Below are 19,693 nucleotides of genomic sequence, written 5' to 3'. Positions count from 1 at the left end.
TGGGGGGGTCAGAGGAGAGAAGGGGAGTCACTCCAAAGATGTTGGGAAGGGAGAATGGACAGCACTTGGGAGAGAGTCAAAGGTGACCCAGGGTGGGGGTGGGGGGAGTCTGGGGTCTGGGAGGAGGGTGGGCCCCCAGGCAGTAACAGGAAGTTTGGGGGGGGAGGTCAGGAGGGCAATTTTGGACATGTTGACTTAAAAATGTCTCGGGGACATCCTGTTTGGGCTGACCAATGGGCACCCGAGATGGGGTCCCAGAGGGCCCGAGAGGGGGTGGGGAGAACCACTGAGTCACTGAAAAGTCAGAGAGATAATAAGTCAATCCACAGGAGGAGAAGAGGCCAGGGTCCAGAGGGACCCCCACCATTAGTGTGGACCTGATGTGGATGAAGAGCCAATAAAGAGGGTGAGGGGAGCCAGGTGAGACAGAGAGAGAGACAGAGAGACAGAGAGACAGAGAGACAGAGAGACAGAGAGAGACAGAGAGAAACAGAGTGAGAGACAGACAGAGACAGAGAGACAAAAACAGAGAGAGAGAGACAGAGACAGAGACAGACAGAGAGACAAAAACAGAGAGAGAGACAGAGAGAGAGACAGAGAGAGACAGAGATAGACAGAGACATACAGAGAGACAAAAACAGAGGGAGAGAGAGAGAGACAGAGAGAGACAGAGAGACAGAGAGAGAGAGAGACAGAGAGACAGAGATAGACAGAGTGAGAGACAGACAGAGACAGACAGAGAGACAAAAACAGAGAGAGAGAGACAGAGACAGAGAGAGACAGAGATAGACAGAGACAGACAGAGAGACAAAAACAGAGAGAGAGACAGAGAGAGACAGAGAGAGACAGAGAGACAGAGAGAGAGAGACAGAGAGAGACAGAGAGACAGAGAGAGAGACAGAGAGAGACAGAGAGACAGAGAGAGAGAGAGAGAGAGAGAGAGAGAGAGAGAGAGAGAGACAGAGAGAGAGAGAGAGACAGAGAGAGAGACAGAGAGAGACAGAGAGACAGAGAGAGAGACAGAGAGAGACAGAGAGACAGAGAGAGAGAGACAGAGAGAGACAGAGAGACAGAGAGAGAGAGAGAACTAAAACCCAGAGGGATCCAAGGGGAGTGAGTGGCCGAGTCAGGGGCTGCTGCGAGGTCCAGGAGCACGAGGACCGAGGAAAGGTCATTGTCTCTGGACACTGAGCGGTCCCGGATGGAAGGATGGCGTTGGAAAGTGGAGGTGCCAGAGTGGACTTGACTTCCCCAAAGGGAGCCAGAAAAGGGAGGGGAGATAGAGGACGCTATCGTGGTGGGAGGGGCCTTTGAGGAAGGGGGAGACCAATTTGTGGACAGGAGGGAAGGAGTCAGGGGAGAGGGAGAGATTGAAGGCGAGAGTAATGGAGTGTGGGGGCAGCTAGGTGGTGCAGTGGATAGAACACCGGCCCTGGAATCAGGAGGACCTGAGTGCAAATCCAACCTCAGATACTTCATGATTGCCTGGCTGTGTGACCTTGGGCAAGTCACTTACTCCCCTTGCCTTAAATAAAATAAAAAAAGAGTAATGGGGAGATGTCAGGGGAGCCATCTGTTGGGGGATGGCAGATGGGGGGGGTCAATCTTGGTCAGAGGAAGACTCCCTCACCACCGGAGGCAGGAGGGAAGGGGACGAGGGGCAGAAGTCTCCTTTTGGATCCCATCCACTCCCCCCAGGGCGTTCTCTCTGCCTCACTTGTGCCATCTGGCCTTGGGCCAGATCTCAGCTAGCAATGTTAAAGGCCCAGAGCCACTGGAGACCATGGTCGTCACCTTGCCGTGCTGCCTCCGGTCCAGGCCTCTTCCCCACAAGAAGGGGATGAGACCCTGGAGGCAAAACTTGCCTCTGACGGAGTTGTGCCAGCCCACAGCCTTCCTCTCCTCTACTAACCCTGTCCTCAAAGGATTGCTGCTGGTGAGGCCCGGCCTGGCCTGGCCCAACCTTCTCTTTAATATGGGACTGATTCTAGAATTTTCCCAGGGAGCGGTCTTTGACGCTGCTCTCTTCCCTGTTTGGAACCTTTCCCCATTGTCACCTCTCTTCCCCAGAGGTCCTGATATTCCTGCTGTCCTCACCCCACATGGGAGAGGAGAGTGTCGGCCACGGAGGGGATGAGCACAGGCTCATCCTGAGAGGGTGCAGTAGTGTTATAAAACTGGGAAACCAGGCTGGGCCCTGAATGCTAAGGATTGTGACTTGATTTCCCCAAGCCCCTCCAGCTCAGAAGGGCCCTCGGACCCTGATCTAGAGCTGGGGAGGGCTTCGGGTGACATCTAGATCATTGTGCTAGAGAAGGAAACTGAGGCCCAGAGACAAGAGCGTGGCGGAGATAGGATCGGAAACCAAGTCCTCGGGCTCAAAGCCCAGAGTTCCTCAGGCTGCAGATGCCCCTCTGCTGCCCACCACTCTTCTTCCAGGGCCCAGGGAAGGCTGGCCGGGGTGGGGGCTGGGGCCCAGGGGCAGCCCTGGTTCTCCAGGACCCACAGTCACGCTCTGGGAGCAGGACAGGAAGTCTCCCTCCAATCCTGGCTTCCGTCCCAGTGATAATGGGACTGGGGAACGCAGGGGGCTCTGGAGCCCTGGGCCCTCTGGGACCTCCAGGTCAGCCTCTGTGGGGGTGAGGGACAGTCTATTTTAGGAAAGGCTCTGCCAAGCGCAGACCAGATAAAGGGGTCAAGCCAGCGACGGGACGTGAAAGCCCGCCATACGTGGTCCTTTGGAGGCGATAGAGGGGAAGGGGACATGCTGGCTTGCTTCAAGGATTCGTCCTGGGGAAGAACCAGGGGAGCAATTGCCCAGGGCAGGTACCTCGGGAGATAGTGAGCTCCCTGTGCACTGACGAATCCGAGCTGAGGTTGTTTGGCCTCCTTTCAGGAAGGTTGTTGAGGGAGATTAGACCAGGTGAGGGGCCCGCCCAGCTCTGGGGTTCCCCGAGTTCAAGATTTTCCCCAAGGAGCCAGTGTAGGACCGAATGTGCCCCGGGCTCCCTTGGCTCTGGGACCAGAGGGAGGCTGAGCTAAGCAGCCTGGTCCCTGCCTTTGGCTCTTCTGGGGGCAGCTGGGGGGACCCTCTTCTCTGTCCCCGTAGAGCCTCTGTTCCCCCTCCATGCTCACTTCTAGCTCCGTTATCTTTTCCGGAGGGTCACTGGGGCTGGGGCATTTCCTCCCTGCTCTGTGGGTGCCCCCAGCCGCTGGGTCTGATCTGGCCCATCGAGGCCAAGCCCCTACAATCCAGGCCCCTCTCCTCCATCCCTCAGCGGACCCTACTTCCCTCTTCAGCCAGAGCAGTTCCTGGTAAACCCAGGGATGTCTGGCTGGCCTTGCCTTGCCCCAACCTCACAGCGGACGTGGAGGTGGGAGGTCTGACATGGTACCTTGGCCCTGCCCCTCACCCCCAGACTCCCTTTCACGTGGCCCTTGCCCCCTCAGCGGCTCCATTTGCTGTTTTACCTAATGAGGGGCCTCGCTGGCCTTGCCCTGCTCCAAGTCCAGTGGGCGACAGGGCACAGGGGCACACGGGGCACCGTACAGACTTAACTCCCTACCACTGAGAGCCATCCTGCATGAAGGGGCTGCCTCAGGGCATGGACCCCCAGGCCTGGAGGCTGCCTTGGGTGACTGGGGAGTTCAGGGAAGGGCACTTGTGGAGAACCTGGCATTGGGTGACCTGCCAGCCCCCCGTGTCATTGTGCTGGGGAGGCCTGGGGGTGGCCAGAGGACACTTCCACAAAGCCTCTCCCTGGCCATGGCCTTGGGGTTTGGTCCAGCCCCGGGTTCATCAGGATGGTGGGATTGCCCCATACCCACAACACTGGGGAGCAGCTAGCCCAGGATTGTGGGCCATGTTGGGTCAGAGGGGGCACCTGAACCCATTCTTTTTTAATTAATTTATTTTGAATTTTACAATTTCCCCCCCATTCTTGCCCCCCCGAAGGCATTCTGTTAGTGTTTACATTGGTTCCATGGCATATGTTGATCTAAGTGGAATGTGATGAGAGAGAAATCATGTCCTTAAGGAAGAAAAATTAAATGTAAGAGAGCAAAGTTAGAGAATAAAATAACGTTTTTTTTTCCTAAATTAAAGGGAACAGTCCTTGGTCTTTGTTCCAACCCCACAGTTCTTTCTCTGGATACAGATGGGATTCTCCCTTGCAGACGCCCCAAATTGTCCATGGTTGTTGCACTGATGGAATGAGTGAGTCCATCCAGGTGGACTCACCCAGCCCCCATGTTTGAACCCATATTCTTTGCATGAGAAGCCAAAGGACCCTGACTTGGTCAGGACTGAGATTTGAACCCAGGACCCTCCTGAGCCCCCTCCTTAAGGACCACAAGGAGCACCCCCCCTTGACATCCCACTTTCCGCCCACCTGGGGCTTTGCTCAGCCACATGGGTTCAGCAAGTCTGACCCAGGCCCCCCGGCCTTGGCCTAGTTCTGGTCCCATTGGAGGGAGAGGACAGTTGAGACCCTGGAGGGAGGCTCAGGAGGCCCCTCTCTTCTCAGGCCTCCCCTCCTGGAGACATGTCTGGGTCTCCTGCCCATCCATAGGCCAGTAGCAGGAAGGACTGGTAGTGTGCCAGGGCAGCTCTCAGCTCCCAGTCCCACCCCAGCTTCCTCGGGGCAACCCCCCAGGAAGAACTTCTGCTCCCTGACTCGGAGGGTTGAAGTCCTAAGTCTGGGCTCTGGGGCCCTGGCAGGCCTTGGTGCAGCCGGCTGCGCAGGCCTGGCCTCCCCCTCTCCCTGCCTGGGCCAGTTCCTCCTGCCCCCCACCCCGGGCCCATAGGGAAATGGGGCCTGGAGGACAGAGGTGACAGAGAAGCACTGGGCCTGGGGGGGGGGTGGCTGGCAGCAGGAAGCAGAGGAAAGGGCAAGGGCTGCCCAGTCCCAGGCCAGAGCTAGGCCCCAGCTGCCTGGGGGCTAGCCATTGTCTGGGGGAGGTGGGCCAAGGCCAAGGCCCTGGGGGGAGGGGGATGGCCACACCGAGTCTGGCCCAGGATGGTGGCTGTCTAGTTCAGACGGTGGCCAGGAAGCTCAGAAACACGCAGGTGGGGGTCCTTGCCCACCCCCTGGCGCCCCCACCCCCCCAGCGCCCCCACCTGCTGGCGCCCCCACCCCCAGCACCCCCACCCCCCGGCACCCCAGCCCCCAGCGCCCCCACCCCCCCCCAGCGCCCCCACCTGCTGGCGTCCCCACCCCCCAGAGCCCCCACCTGCTGGTGCCCCCACCCCCAGCACCCCCACCCCCCGATGCCCCCACCCCCAGCGCCCCCACCCCCCAGCACCCCCCACCCCCAGCGCCCCCACCCCCAGTGCCCCCACCCCCCGGTGCCCCCCCCAGCACCCCCCCAGCACCCCCACCCCCAGCGCCCCCACCTCCAGGCCGTCCTTCCTGACCCAGACTAAAGGTCAGCCTTCTCCCCTGGCTCCTGGGGACGGTTGGGCAGGGGGCAGGAGCCACGGGGTAGCGGGGGAGACAGAGAGGAGTGTCCCCAGAGCCTCCTGAGTCTCCGGGGAAGGGGCTCCACTCCCCTCCCTCCCCATCTCCGGCCTCTGGCTGACTCAGAATGACCTGTGCTGCCCCCGGCCGGCCTGGGAGCCCTGTGGATGGAGCTGGCCTGGAGTCAGGAAACTCATCTTCCCAGGTTCAGCTCTGTCCCTGACAAGCTGGGGGCACCCGGTTAGCCTCTCAGACCTCAGTCTCCTCATCTGTAAAATGACCCGGGCAAGGCCAAGCTGTCCAGGATCTCTGCCCGCCAGCCCCAACGGAAGACTGGGAGGGCAGGCCCGCCGGGTGGTCCCAGGGCTTGGGGACTGGTCACCAGTAAGGACTAACTGGTGGCTCTGTGGTCACTGAGGAAGGACAGGTAAGTGGAACTGATTCTCCAAGAGCCCAGGTCAGGAGCTCTGGAGGCTGGGGGCCAACGGGGGGGCATCTCAGGGGTCTTATTTTAGAGATGAGGGTCACCCAGAGGCCCTGTGAACGTTTCTCCTCTTCTCTCCTTCCTCTGGGCAGCTGAGGTGGGGGGGCCACCAGGGAACCCCCTCAGCCTCCTGGCCCTGGCCTGCTGCCCACTTCTCCCCTGGAGTCTAGGAGGAATCCTGAACCATATGTGAAATTCCCCTTTGTCTGTGAGGGAGAACATTGGGTTCTGTATGTGGGGACCCCAATTAGCCCTGCCTGGCCACAGGGAGGGGGGCCCCTTTTCCAGGCCTCTTACCCTCCCCCAGCCACCTTGCTTTGGAGGGGAGACAATGCCCATGGACATCCCAACACTCCTGCTCCCTCTGTCAGGGGTGGTTGCCTCGGGGCCCTCTGGACCCCTCCTCTTGTTTTATAGAGGGGGAAACTGAGGCAGCAATTCAGAGGGGAGAGGGAGTTGAGACGAGCAAGCAACTAAGACAGGATTTGAACCCAGCTCCTTTGCCTTTCAAACCAGAGCTCCTTCTCCAAGGGGGGAATAGTGGTGGAATTTTTTTCGGGGGGGGGGGGAATTTTAAGGATGGCCTCAAATATTCCCCTCCCCACCCACTGCTCTTGGAAATTCTTCCCTATGTCATGCTCCGGTCAGCCTTCTAGATCTGGAGGAGTAATAATTCTTAGAATGGTGATGGCATTCGTAGAACACTTTCCGAACTAATAATAACGATGCCAACGATGGCCGCGTTAACATGGAGATGATGTCGCCTCCGTGATCCCGGCAGGCACCTCCCCACCCTGATCCCTCCCCATGGAGCTGGCGGCCCGGATGAGCGGTCAGCAGTAGGAGGCCCCCTCCATGGGACCCCAGGTGAGCCCACCCCCCTCTGCGGGGGGATGGCACCCATGGTTGTGTTGTCTCCTGCCTCAGGGGATGGCGGCCAGGTCTCGCAACGTTTCCAGATGTGACGCGTATGGAAAAGGTCACTAAGCTTTTTGTAAAATGAAAAAAAATATATGTCAAGCTTCTCCGGGCTGTTGTGAGGAGAAGGTGAGAGCCCATCCGCGCGGGTCTGGCACAAGAGGGCCTTAATGAGTTTGTCCCCTCACCCTTGGGCCCAGCTATTGCCTAGACAGAGAGAACAAAGCACCCCCAAAGTCCTAGAGCTTATTAATGAGATGCAGGAGGTTGAACCCTGAGCTTCTGGTCCAGAGCAGGACCAGACCACCTCCTGAGGCCCCGGGAAGCCACGGTGCCGGCAGCCGAGGGACGGGCAGGCGGGCACTCTGTCGCTTGGAGACTCAATGACTTAAATATCTATGAGATAGCAGCAAAAATCCCATAGGGAGGGGAGATGGGCTGGGCTCATTGGGGCTGAGCCCACGTTGGCAGGGTAGAAAGACCCAAGGGTCATGGTGCCAGGGCTTTTCTGGCACCATGGACTACCCATCGCCTGGCCTGCTAGGCGAGGAGGCAGAAACCCTGTGGCCCAGTCCCTGGCCTGATCCTGATAGCTGGGTGGCAGTAGGCAGGGGAGGTGCCATTTGGAGGTTGGTGGGTGGCCAAGAAAGATGGCAGGGCAGCAGATCTCATGGGCCTTTGGATGTCGGGAAGGAACCAATCCATCGCCAGATATTTTAAGCAGCCACCGTAGATAATAAAGATAAAAGAGAATGGGTCCCTCCCCTCCTCAAGTCGTTGCTATTCTCCTGGGGAATGCCCACTGGAGGCAGACAGGGATGAATATGGGCAGAAGCATGGCTGGCACTGTAGGAAGAGCAGAGCTGCCCGCAGAGATCTGTCAGGGTCCCAGAGGAGGATGCTGAGGAGGAAAAGGACTTGGCCAAAGTCACTAGGCTCTCCCTAGGAGATGGGTGGGCTGGGCACCGTCTGGGCCTGGGGCCGAGCTCCTGAGAAGGACAGGGCTCTTGACCTCACCTCCCCCACTGGCCAAAGAGACAGACTTGTGGACAATAGGCAGGCTGGGAAGCCGGCACCCCCGGCTCAGCCCATCTTCCTGGGGCTCTGGGGAACCCCCCCGGACAATCGTTTCGGTTCCTGCCAAGCCCTCTGCACTCCGGCTCCCTGTCTGGACTTGAGGTGGTCATTATCTGTCGGGTGCAGAAGTCACAGATCAGCAGGCCCCGGGTAAAGGTCACATCCCAGCAGGCCCGGGATGCGGGTGGAGGCCCACTGGGGCCACGGGGTCATCTTCCTTCCCGGAGCCCGGGGCCTGCAAAGTCTGGGCTCTGATTCTTGGGAGGCAGGAAATGGAGGCTCGTGGCCTTTTGTCCTGAAGCCTCAGGATTAAAAAATGCAGAGTCTGGGCGACTCCTGAGTGGAAACCTCGGTCCTGGAAATGCTGGGATGCCTTCCAGGATGGGGAGCTCACCACCTCCCATCCCCATGATCCAGGTGTGTGGGCCAGAGAACTGGGGCATGTTGGTGCTCTGGCTCCGGAGATGATGCCCCAAAGATGCCACTGGGGCGCTCTAGGCTCCTGCTGAGCTGGGGCGGGGGGCGGGGACTGGCCTGAGGAATGTGTAAAAGACTCCCAGGCAAGGCCTCCCAATGCAGGGAGGGACTCTGAGGCAGGGCTGGAAGCCTCTGGGCCTGGCCTGTTCCCCCCGAGCCAGTTCCATTACCCCCCTGGGCCTGGCTGTCCCGCCACCATGGGCCTAGCCCGTCACCCCTCCAGGGCCTGGGCCATTACCCTCCCCGGGCCATGTGGCTTCTCCTGCTGGCCTCCACATGTCTGGTCATCTTCAGATCTGATAAGATGGCCAGGAGAACCCAAAGGAACCTTAGGATGGAGACCAGCAGAGCCCGGACAGCCCTTAGAATGGAGGATGGGACATTGGGGGGCAGCCGCAGACCCCCTTCCCAGCCACCCCCGAACCCTGCATCCAACCCCTATAATGGGCATCCACTTAGAGCAGGAAGGTCCCCTCAAGCCAGGGAGTCCAATCCTGCCATTGTACATGCCAGGAAACTGAGTCACTCAGCTGACATATCTGAAGCAAGATTTGAACCAGGGCTTCCTGACTCCCAGTCCAGGGCCCTACCTGCCATGTGGTGCCATCCCATCCCTGAGCTCCTGGGCCCTGGGCCCCGGCCATTGTTTCCCAGAATTGGTCATGGTGTTTCTCTGGGGTGTAGGTGTGTAGATGAGAGACTTTCGGGGGGCACAGGGTCAGTGACATTCCAGCCTCCTCCCATTCCACTCCCCCCCCCATTAATACCTGCCCCCTCCAGGAAGCCTTATCAGGGTGCTTTAGCCAGATCTTCTCTGGGGCCTCAGTTTCCTTATCCATCAAATAGAACATCTGGATGAGGTCAAAGGGCCCTCCTAATGCTGATCCTACTGCCCCCCCATCTCTGCCCCTTGTTGACTGTGTGACCATCTGGGAAATGGGAGTAAGGGCCCTGCCCAGGCCATGGACAAGGTCCCGGGTTTCCTGACTCCACTGCAGGATTCTTAGAAACGAGGAGACCTGAAAGTGGGGTGCACAGAGAAACCTGCTCCACCCCAATGAAGCAGCTGGGCTCCGTGGTGATGGAGGCTCCCAGGCCAGGGAGCACCAAGCCTATGGGGGCTCCTGCCCCCTGCTGGGCCGCCAGGCACCTCTGGGTGGGAGTGTGGGTGACATTCTGAAGGCAGGTATGTAGAGGGTGGCTCCTGGAGAGGGATTCCCCGGGCCCTGATGAGATCACCCCGATTATGACCCACATCTGGAGGCAGGATCTCTGTCCTTCCCACATGAGTCACTGGGGCTTCCGGGCTTGGGGACACCGCCCCCCCAGCAGCAACCCCCCCGCCCTGACCTTTCCAGACCTACTGAGCTCACTTTCTGTTTTCATTTCTTCTCTAAACAAAGGTTCATCTTCCCAGCTCGGTTGGGAGCCCATCCCGGGGTGTGGGTGTCGGGGAGCAGGACTCCCTGGGCTCCGTCTCTGGGCTCCTGGAAGCTGCCAGGTCTGCCCAGCAAGCTGCTGTAGCTCTGAGATGGGAGGGGGAGGGTGGGGGGCACCATTATTTCCATTGCAGAGCAAGTCAGGCCAGGCAGGGAGGGTGCCTGGCGACTGGGCCCCCTCGGGCTGGGCTCCAGCCCCAACCCCACCCCACCCCACCAGCTGAAACATTTGAGAACAGACAGGGAGCACGGAACCTGGGGTGAGCCCCCCCAGCTAGGCTGTGCCCGGGAGGGGCATCTCTAGGGGCCCAAGGCCCAGCCAGGTGGCAGGAGCCTCCAAGTGGGGCCAGCACCCCACTCCGTTTTTTCATTGCTACAACCCCCCCACATGCACACATACACACATACACACGCACACACACATGCACACACATATGCACACTCCTCCCAGCTAGGTCACTGACCAGAGTTGGATCCCAGCCCCCTGATTCTGGAGAGGAGGAAGTCAGACTTGAAGACAGTCCCTTGCTGCCCCCCTTCTTCCCAGCTTCTCTCCCCAGACTGCCAGCTCCCGTAGGGCAAGGACGGCTTTTGCCTTTCTTTGTACTCCCCCCCGGCCCCACCAAGGACAGGATCTGGCTCCATTAATGTTTATTGGCTAACTGACTGACAAGCAGCTGTGCTGAGAGTAGTGAACCAAGGCAGGCCCTAGGCCAAAGGGCCAAAGCTGGCCAGCGGTGATGAAATCCAGAGCCCCAGAGATCTAGGGGCGGCAGGGATGGGAGAGATGGCCTTCCTCTGGGTTATGGTTCCTGCCTTCTCCACCTTAAATAACTGGGGGTCAGCACTGGGACCGGGCGGTGGGGAGGGGTGTCCGTCCCTGCCGTCCAGCCTGGGTCCCACAGCCTCCCTTCTGGGCAAGCCTCTGCTTGCAGCCTCCAGGTAGGCAGATTCATGCCCTGCCTCCCAAGGGAGCCCGTTGCTCTTCGGGCTGGCCCTGCTTGTGAGGAAGGTTTTCTTCACCCTGTCCCACCATCTCAGCATGGGACGAGATCATGGAAAGAACTCCCAGACTCCTGACCACCAGGTGGCCCTCAGGGCCACCCCGGACCTCCCCCGGCTTGGCGTCCTTTGCCCTGCTTCATGAGACAGCTGTGCTCCACTGTGTCCCAGCCCTTCCTTCTTGGAAAAGCTCAGTCCTCAGCTGCTGCAAGGGGAATTTCTTAAGGTAATGATGCAAGCAGCTATTTTTTCCTCTTTCATGTCTGGCTTAGACAGAATGACCTTCCTTTCCTGGAAATCAGTCAAGTACAAGAAACATTTGGGGATTATAGGTCAGGATTCAGAGCTTGGAGGAATCTTAGGGGCTGCCATTTTACAGATGAGGAAACCAAGATCCCGCCAGGGAAGGGTCTTCTCAAGGCCGTGGACCCTGATGAAGTTCAAGCATGTCGATGAGATGGGGGCACTCTCATTGGGTGGGCATTGCAGAGCAGCAGTGCTAGAAGGTGCCCAGGGACACCCCAAAGGCCAAAGGAGAGCAGAGGCTAGCCAGGCTGCTACCGGTGTCCGAGGATGGAAAGAGCGAGTAGGGGATGCTCATGGCAGTGTCCTTAAGTGGGAGCCGGACAGGGGAGGAAGTGGCTGCTGGGCCAGGGAAGGAGGGAGGCGATTTTCAGTCCTGTCAACCCACTCTGGAGTGAAGGGATAAGGGAGGGAAGTCAGCTGATCCTCGGCTCCCATTGGAGTTTGGCCATTTCCTTCTCCAAGATTTATAGTGGAAGCTCCTGGAGCCTGGACCCAAAGCCCTCTGGGCCTCAGTTTCCTTTGAAGGAGGCAGAGAGAGAAGGAATACCCAAAGGGCCCCTGGCCTGCTTCCTGAATCCTGTCCTCCACGGACATCAGAAGCCTGCCTTCCTCACCACTGTCCTGGGCCCCCAAGACCTCCAGGCTGCCAAGGAATGGGGGGGCGGCCCTGCCTCGCTGGCGGCCCCTGACAATGGACATGGTTGTCCACGAGCAATTACTGAGACGTGACATCAGACTGATCGGCTAAATTCTGCCAGCCCAGCCGGTTGACACACGGCTCTCAGATGGGAACAAGGAGCCCTTGTCCTGTGTGGCTTTCTGGGGGCTCAGTGGTCTGCCAGGATCCTTCCGCTGACCCCTAGGAGCCAGCCCAGGAGAGGTCACGGATCAGGGAAGGATCAAGTGTGCGGTGGGTGGACAGGGTGCTGAGCTGGGTCATAGACCTTGAGGCACCTTGGGCTAGACCCTTCACTGCTCTGAGCCTCAGTTTCTCCATCTGTAAAATAATAGCATGGTGTGGTGGAGAGGGCACCCGAAGGGAGAGTGGGCTGGCTGGGCTCGGCCCCCGGTTGGCCTCTTCCTGACCTCTCTGAGACTCAGTTTCCCCGTCTGCCTAGCTCTAGTGTCCTATACCTAGTGTATACTTGTTCAGTGGCACTAACTCACTAACCACTTGCTGCCCTGACCCCCCGGGCATTATGGAAGGAGGGGATGGACTCCTCCCCTCCTGAATCCCTCACAGGTCGGTCCACTCCCTGGCTCCTTGATCATCAGCTGGAGCCCCTGGAAGGAGCCTGGAGGGGACAGTAGACAGCCATAGCATCCCTTTGGCACCCCTGCAAGACCAGAAGGAAGCACCGAGCCCAGGCCAGCTCCTTGAGGTCCAAAGGGAGAAGAAGGACGTTTGCTGGGCATGAGCCCAAAGGGAGAATTCTGGGAGAGCCTGTGCCTCCTGCCAGAGATACTTACCCTATTCTTTCCCAGCCTCGGGGAGAACAGTGAGAAGCCACCTCTGGCCCCCACCCCGACTTCCAAGGCACCAGCGAGCCCGTGGCTTCCTCGGCCGCAGAGTCCCGTCACGACCGCTGCCTTGTTGGGCTCTTCCATGAGAGGAGGAGCCGGAACAAGCTTGAGACTGGCGGGAGGGTATCCTGGCACTGGGCCCCAGCCTCCCAGTCAGTTGCAGGACTTGCAGAAATGCCCCTTCTGCAGAGTGGTCATGTCCCTCCAAAGGGTCAAAAGGAACTACTGTGTGCAAGGCCCTGAGATCAGAGCTAGAGAACAGGGGAGCTCCTCGAGGACAGGCACCCTGGCTGGCTGGCATGGCAGGGACTCCTTAGGTTCTAGGATTGGTTGGTGGACTGGTTGGGTGTGCCCAGGGAGGACCCACCAGAGAGCAGGCCAGGCCGCCTCACCAAGGCCACCCAATCTGCCCTTGTTTCTCTGTGCTGAGCCTGGAATCCCTGCCCCACAGTCTGGGTGGCCAGATGTGGACCCGGCTCATGGGGATGGCAGGAGTTTGATAGGGATGAGGGAGAGTGTTGGTCAAAGACTTTTCAGTAAGCTGAGGAAGGGGAGGCCAGTGGGGAGGGGTGGGTGGCTATAGGGAGAGGGCTTCACAGGGCCCCGGAGGAAGGGAGAGGAGGGAACTAAAATTCCATTTTGGGGCTCTCCCCTCTCCTGTCACCTTACCTTTACTACCTGCTGCCCATTCTTTGTGTGCCATTATCCCCAGACAGAATTCTTGATATACAGTAAGAGGGGAATAAATAGTGAAACCACAGAAGGCAGGAGGGCTCAGCCACTGCCAGGCTCCTGTACTGCACCCACAAGTGGTCAGAGCTGGGGCGAGGGAGTTCACCACCTCAGAGGGCAGCCGGCTCCACTCTGGGACAGCTCCAACTAAGTGGGTGGCCCTTTGGCATCCTCCAGTCAGACCCTGTCCTTCCAGGGGAAGGCTGAGACTGGAAGCCCAGCTCCAACTGTGCTCTGATCAGGGCAGGGCCTGGGTGTCTCCAGGGGCCACCAGGGGTCATTGCTGGGCTGGGAGGCAGGGGGCAAAAGGGAAACAGTCTCTGCCCTTGAGAAGCTGACATTGGGAAAGCAACAGAAGTAAGGACCAAACCAAAGAAGCTTTTAAAAAATCATTTCAGGGGGCGGCTAGCTGGCACAGTGGATGGAGCACCAGCCTTGGAGTCAAGGGGACCGGAGTTCAAACCAGCCTCAGACACTTAATAATGACCTAGCTGTGTGGCCTTGGGCAAAACACTTAACCCCATTGCCTTACAAAAACTAAAAAAAAAAAAAAAATCATTTCAATGGGGCGCTATCAACTCAAGGGGATCATAACGATAATGAACATTTATAGAGTGCTTCCTAAGGTCCAGGCACAGTGAGAAGGAAGGGCTTTACAATGATTAACTCATCTGATCCTCACAACAACTCTGCCAGAGGGGCTCTTCTTAGCCCCATTTTCCAGATGGGAAAGCAGAGGCAGGCAGCTTCAGTGACTTTCCCAGGGCCCCACTGCTAGTAAGCAGGATGGTTTTAGAAAACCCTGGGAAGACTTCTATGAACTGATACAAAGAGAAGGGAGAAGAACAAGAACACCGTGTCCAGCAATAGCAATGTGGGAATGATGCTCACCGGGACTTAGCTCTTCTAATCAAGTCGATAATCCAAGACAATCCCAAGGGACTCATGATAAAAAAAAAAAAAAGTGCCACCCACCTCCAGAGAGGAGCAATGAACTCTGTTGGTTTGGGGCAAGGCAATGGGGTCAAGGGACCTGCCCAACGTCACACAGCTAAGCAATTAGAAAGTGTCTGAGGCCAGATTTGAGCTCAGGTCCTCCTGAATCCAGGGCTGGTGCTCTATCCACTGTGCCACCTAGCCGCCCTGAGAAGCTATGAACTCTGGATGCAAAATGAAGTTGGATTTTCTTACTTTCTTGGTGGCATGGCTAATATGAAAATAGACTTGGCATGATTTCACATGATATCACATTTCTTGCCTTTTCAGTAGATAGGGGAGGGATTGGAGAGAGGGAGAGAATTTGGAACTCAAATTTTAAATTTAAAAAATTTTAGAATAAATACACTTAAAAAAAAGAAATGATACGCTAATTTTTTCAAAAGCTAGCCCTTCCAGGAAGCCTTCCCTGGGGCCCTCCACTAGAATTCATCGCTCCCTCTTCCAAGCTCCTTCCCACTTTGCGTGATTGTATTTCTTGCTGTATTTATCTCTCTGCTATCACAACTAAACTGTGGCCTCCCTAAAGGCAGGGTGCTTGTCCCTTCATTGGATGGCTAGATGGATGGAGGAATGCACGACTGGCTGGCAGATGAGTGAAAGTTCAAAGATGGCTGGGTGGTTGGATGGATGCAAGCATGGATGTCTATATTCTGTGACTTTCCTCAACAAACTTCCCAGTTCCTCTGTTTACTACATGAGTGATCTTGGACACATCCCTTTCCTTCTTTGGGACTCAGCCTCCCTTAGAGCTGTAGTAGTAAGATTTTTCAGTTATTTTTTCCCAGTTTCTCATTGGAATAGCCTCTGGGTGGGTCATGTCCCAAGAATTACAGACACCAGATGAACCTTCTGGCAGCTCCCAGGGGAGAGGCTGATCACACCACAAGATGAACCTATGGTTCGGTTGTTTGGGACAGAAATGGAGACGGAGAACATCAGATTGTTTTGTCTTTGGGTCTGTCCTTGGATGCTGCCCAATGATGATGTCTTTGAAAGAATGATTGATCCACTTGACCAATGAATAAATGAATGAGTGAAGGAGCAAATGAAAGAACAATGAATAAATAGATTCTAACCCCAGTCCTGCCTGGGTCCCCTCTGTGTGCTGAGCTCTTTCTGTCACTCCATGGCAACAGGGGCACTTAGAGAAGAGGCCTCATGTTTGCCCCTTGAGACCATGACCCACCCTTTGACCTCAGCCACTGACTCACAGTGGAAAAATCAATCAAGAGTCAATGAGTAAAGAGCCACTTAATGATTGATTAAACGTGGCAATCTGGTGAAACAGAGGTTGAAGGAGGCAGAGGCTGCAGCGACTTGCTGGTCCCTGCAACGGGGAGAGAGAGGAGACAAGCCCACAGACTCCTTGTGGTGATAAGTCTGTGAGAGCAATATGGGCGGGTGGGGGCCAGAGCATCACAGCACCTCTCTTAGAAGGATCTTGGAGACCTCGGCTCCCGTAATGGAGCATGGCCTCGTCGAGTTCCTAGAAGGGGGTCAGTCAATCTCTATTTGAAGACCAGGAGAGTTGGGGGTGCCCACTCCCTCTAGAGGCAGCCCACTCCACACTGGGACAGCTCTTTCCTGACAGTCACCTTCTTCCATTGGTTGCTCCTGGCTCTGCCTTCAGGGGATAAGCAGAATCAAACAGGTGATGCCCCAGTCCCACCATGTGGCCCCTGGGCCTTCTCCGCACTGGCCTCTCCAGTTCGTTCACTGGATCCTGGCATGATGTGGGCCCTTCACACTCCTGCTTGGCCTCCTCTGATACTTCTCCAGTCAGTCAATGGCAGTGCCCAGAACGACCCCCAAGCCTGAAGGAGCCATTGGATTGGCTGTAAAGACCCAGGCTCTTTGGGGAGTGGTTGAAATGTAAGAATGATTCTGGTATGCCCTTCCCCATATGTACCAGTCCTAGGATAGATCACCCCTGGCGCCATCTGGCAGTCATCGTCCATGTCATTGCACCCCATTCTGTGGGAGGCCTAGCTCTGCCTTCCCAGCCCCCCACATGAGGTGCCTCTAAAGATGTTGGCCCCCTTGGCTCAATCTTCCATCTTCCTGGGTCAGTTCCTGCCCATTGTACTCATTTGGCCAGCTGGATGCAGGGATGCGGTGGGGGGATGGCAGACAGAGTTGGGGCAGTTTTATAAGCCTTGAGATTTTAGAACTTTCCAAAAGTCAAAATCAAAAGACACTGTCAAAAGCCTCCCCCGGCCCAAACAAGGCAAAATGGCTTCTCAGACAATGCCGGAAGCTGGAGCTGGGAAGGATGAAGGACCAGGCCCCCAAGCTACAGCTTGGGAGTTATCCAAGGGGCCCAGTGTCTTCAGGGGAGGCCCAATGTCTCCCATGGGCAGAAGTGAATGTTCGGGAGGAGAAATACAATTTAATTTCACTGAAGATGGGGGAGCTTTTCTTGTTCTGTATTTTAAAATCTCTCTCTGTCTCTGTCTCTCTCTGTGTCTCTGTGTCTCTGTCTCTATCTCTCTGTCTCTCTCTGTCTCTGTCTCTGTGTCTCTGTCTCTCTGTCTCTCTCTCTGTCTCTCTCTGTCTCTGTCTCTGTCTCTCTCTCCCTATGTGTGTGTGTGTGTGTGTGTGTGTGTGTTTAATTATATCAAACCCTCCCTTATGCTGAAGAAAAACAAAGAAGAAAATGCATCAGCTATAGTGACTATACCTGACAATGTATTCAGTACTATGTCCTGGTAGCCCCCCACCTCTCTGCCAAGAGGGGAGAGTAGGCTTCACTACCTGTTCTTCAGGACATTACATATCTTTTCAGCTGATGAATGCTACCCTGGCCTTCATCCATGGAGACAGAAAGGGAGGCCCTCTTACTTTCCTCCCCTGACTGAGATGATCTGTGTCTTGGGGTCCTGAAAAAACCAGTTACTGAGCCATGTCAGAGATCTCTGAAAGATCCTGGACCATCAGGGAGGTGCCCCAGGTCTGGAGAAGGGCAACGGGAGGGATTCATTCAAGAATGGAATTGTAGCAGCAGAGACAAGGCAGGGGAGTCAGGGAGGGGGTCCTATAGTAGGTGCCCCTGCAGCTCTGCTTTGAAGAGAGGAATCCCATGAGGTGGACGTGTGGCCTGCAGGCCCCGGGGACACTCGCGCTGGGGCCAGAGTCTGGCCAGCCTGTCTTAACCTCCGACTGCCCCCCAATATTTGTGTGTGTGTGGCATGTGTTATGTGAGGGTGACCTATACCTTCAAAAGATGGTTCAGGGTCATCCAGAAGGCTCCTGTTCCAAGGAGACCATGGTTCAGGGCCCAATAGAGACAGCGGGGGCGAGGGGCAACCAAGGCAAGAGACATGGCTCCTCTGTCAATAGAGCTCCCCAAGGAAGGACGTGGGCTTCCTCAAGTCACCCTCTGGGTGACTGGTTGGCTCAGCCCAAGCTCAGGCCAGAGACTCCCCCCTTCTCTGCAGGGCTCAGGATCGTCTTACTGCACCCTTCTTCAGGACTGCTCCTGGCTCTGCCCTGCCTGGCTGTGTCACCCTGGATAAGTATTTTCCCATCTGGGATCTCTTTGGACAATGGGGCTAGGAAGCCTTGCCTTCTCTGCCTACCTGAGCTGCCAGGTGCTCCCCGTATGCTCCTACACCTATTAGGAGAGGAGCTGGAAAGGAGCAGCATAAGCCACTTGTTCAGGACAGCCCGAGAGGGTTGCCCAGGGGCTCAGGCCAGAGGGGGAGTGGGCAACTGGCTTCCAGCAGGTGGCACAGGAGGCCTGAGAAAACCTCCCCACCCTGCCAGGATGTCTCCAGTCCCTGTGGGAAGACCACGGAGCTGGCACATTTCTAAGGCAGAAAGGGTGGGAAGGGATCACAATCCCCATTTTACAGTAGAGGAAACTGAGACTCAGGCACATTTCTCAAGCCCTTCCTGGGGGTTCCTCTGACTGGAGAGGGGGACCCAGGCCCATCAAGGTTGCCTTCTTCCCCTCCTGTCCCAGAGGCTCCTGGGGTGAGGGGCCCCACTTCACACATCAGGGTCCCTGCTCCGCACTGCCAACAACCAAGGTCATTCCTGGCCGGGCTCTCCTCCCTGAGCTCTCCAGGTCCCCCCCCCCCAGGCCAAGGCTCCCCGAGAAGACAATGCAGGGCAAAGGCCCATGTCCTGAAGGTCAGCCCCTAAATTAAGCAGCAGCCTCAGCTCCTGCCCCCCTGCCCAGACAGCACAATGGCAAGCACCCCCTGCTTGGGGGGGCCCCTCCTGGATGTCAGAGCCAGACCCATGACCTGTCCTGCAACTTCCAGCCCCAAGGGGCTAATCCTAGAATCACACCTCCCCCACTTTACAGATGAGAGGAACTGAGGCCACTGAGGGGTCTCCCCGACTTCAGCTGCTCCAGGAGGCAAGAGAGGGACAGGAGGGGAGCGATGGGAGCTGGGACCCTCAGCCTCTCCTTTCCCAGGAAGAGACCAAGCCCTCTGCTGAGAGGGAAGAGCCAAGGGGCTTTGGGGGAGCCTTGGGAGGGCTCAATACAAAGGCCTGACTCTCTCCTGCTGCCTCCGGGTTGGTCTGGCCGGGGGTCCCCTCAGCAGCTCGAGGGAGGAGGTGGGTGGGTGGGGCCATCTAGGGTCAGTGACCTGGCAGGGGGGAGGGCCCGGACCCCTCCTGATGGGGGGAGGGGCGGCTCCTGGTGCGCAGGAGGCCCCCAAGGGGAAGGCCTCAGAATCTGAGACCTCAGAGCCTTGAGGCTGGCAGGGTCTCTAGCGGCCCCCCCAGATCCAGGCCCCTCCCTGAGCAGGGAGCAGAACCAGGGGTGATCCCAGGTCCCTGCAGGGAAGGGAGAGCTGCAGGGAGCAGGAGGGAGGGGTGCGATGGTCAGTGCTGGCACCAACCCCCTTGGCTGGGCGCCCTTCCCCTCCTCATGGGTGACGTGAGGATAATGAGAATGCGCTGTGGGAGTCCCGGGGGGCGCTGTGAGAAACCTCCAAACCCATTGTGGTCATTGTTCTGAACCCCGAGGGGCGGTGGGCCAGGCCCCCCCAGCGTGGCTGGGCCAGAGGGGCTCTGAGCTTGGTTCTGTTCTAGAAGCCGGACCCGCTTCACAGAGGAACAGAGGGATGAGGGAAGTGGCTTCTTTCCTCTTGAACCCCCAGGAGCTCCTCCCCTCGCTCCACCCCCGTGAGCTTTGGCCATAGCTTTCCCAGGAGGAGAGAGACCCCAGTCAGGGTCAGGGGGCCCCCACTCTCCCACCCCATCCTCATGCTCATCATTCTATGGGTGCAGCCAACCAAAGAAAACGCAAAGATGGTGGA

Source organism: Macrotis lagotis, chromosome 1 (genome assembly GCF_037893015.1).
Source record: "Macrotis lagotis isolate mMagLag1 chromosome 1, bilby.v1.9.chrom.fasta, whole genome shotgun sequence".
Taxonomy (NCBI): domain Eukaryota; kingdom Metazoa; phylum Chordata; class Mammalia; order Peramelemorphia; family Peramelidae; genus Macrotis; species Macrotis lagotis.
Note: the sequence above shows the minus strand (reverse complement) of the source record.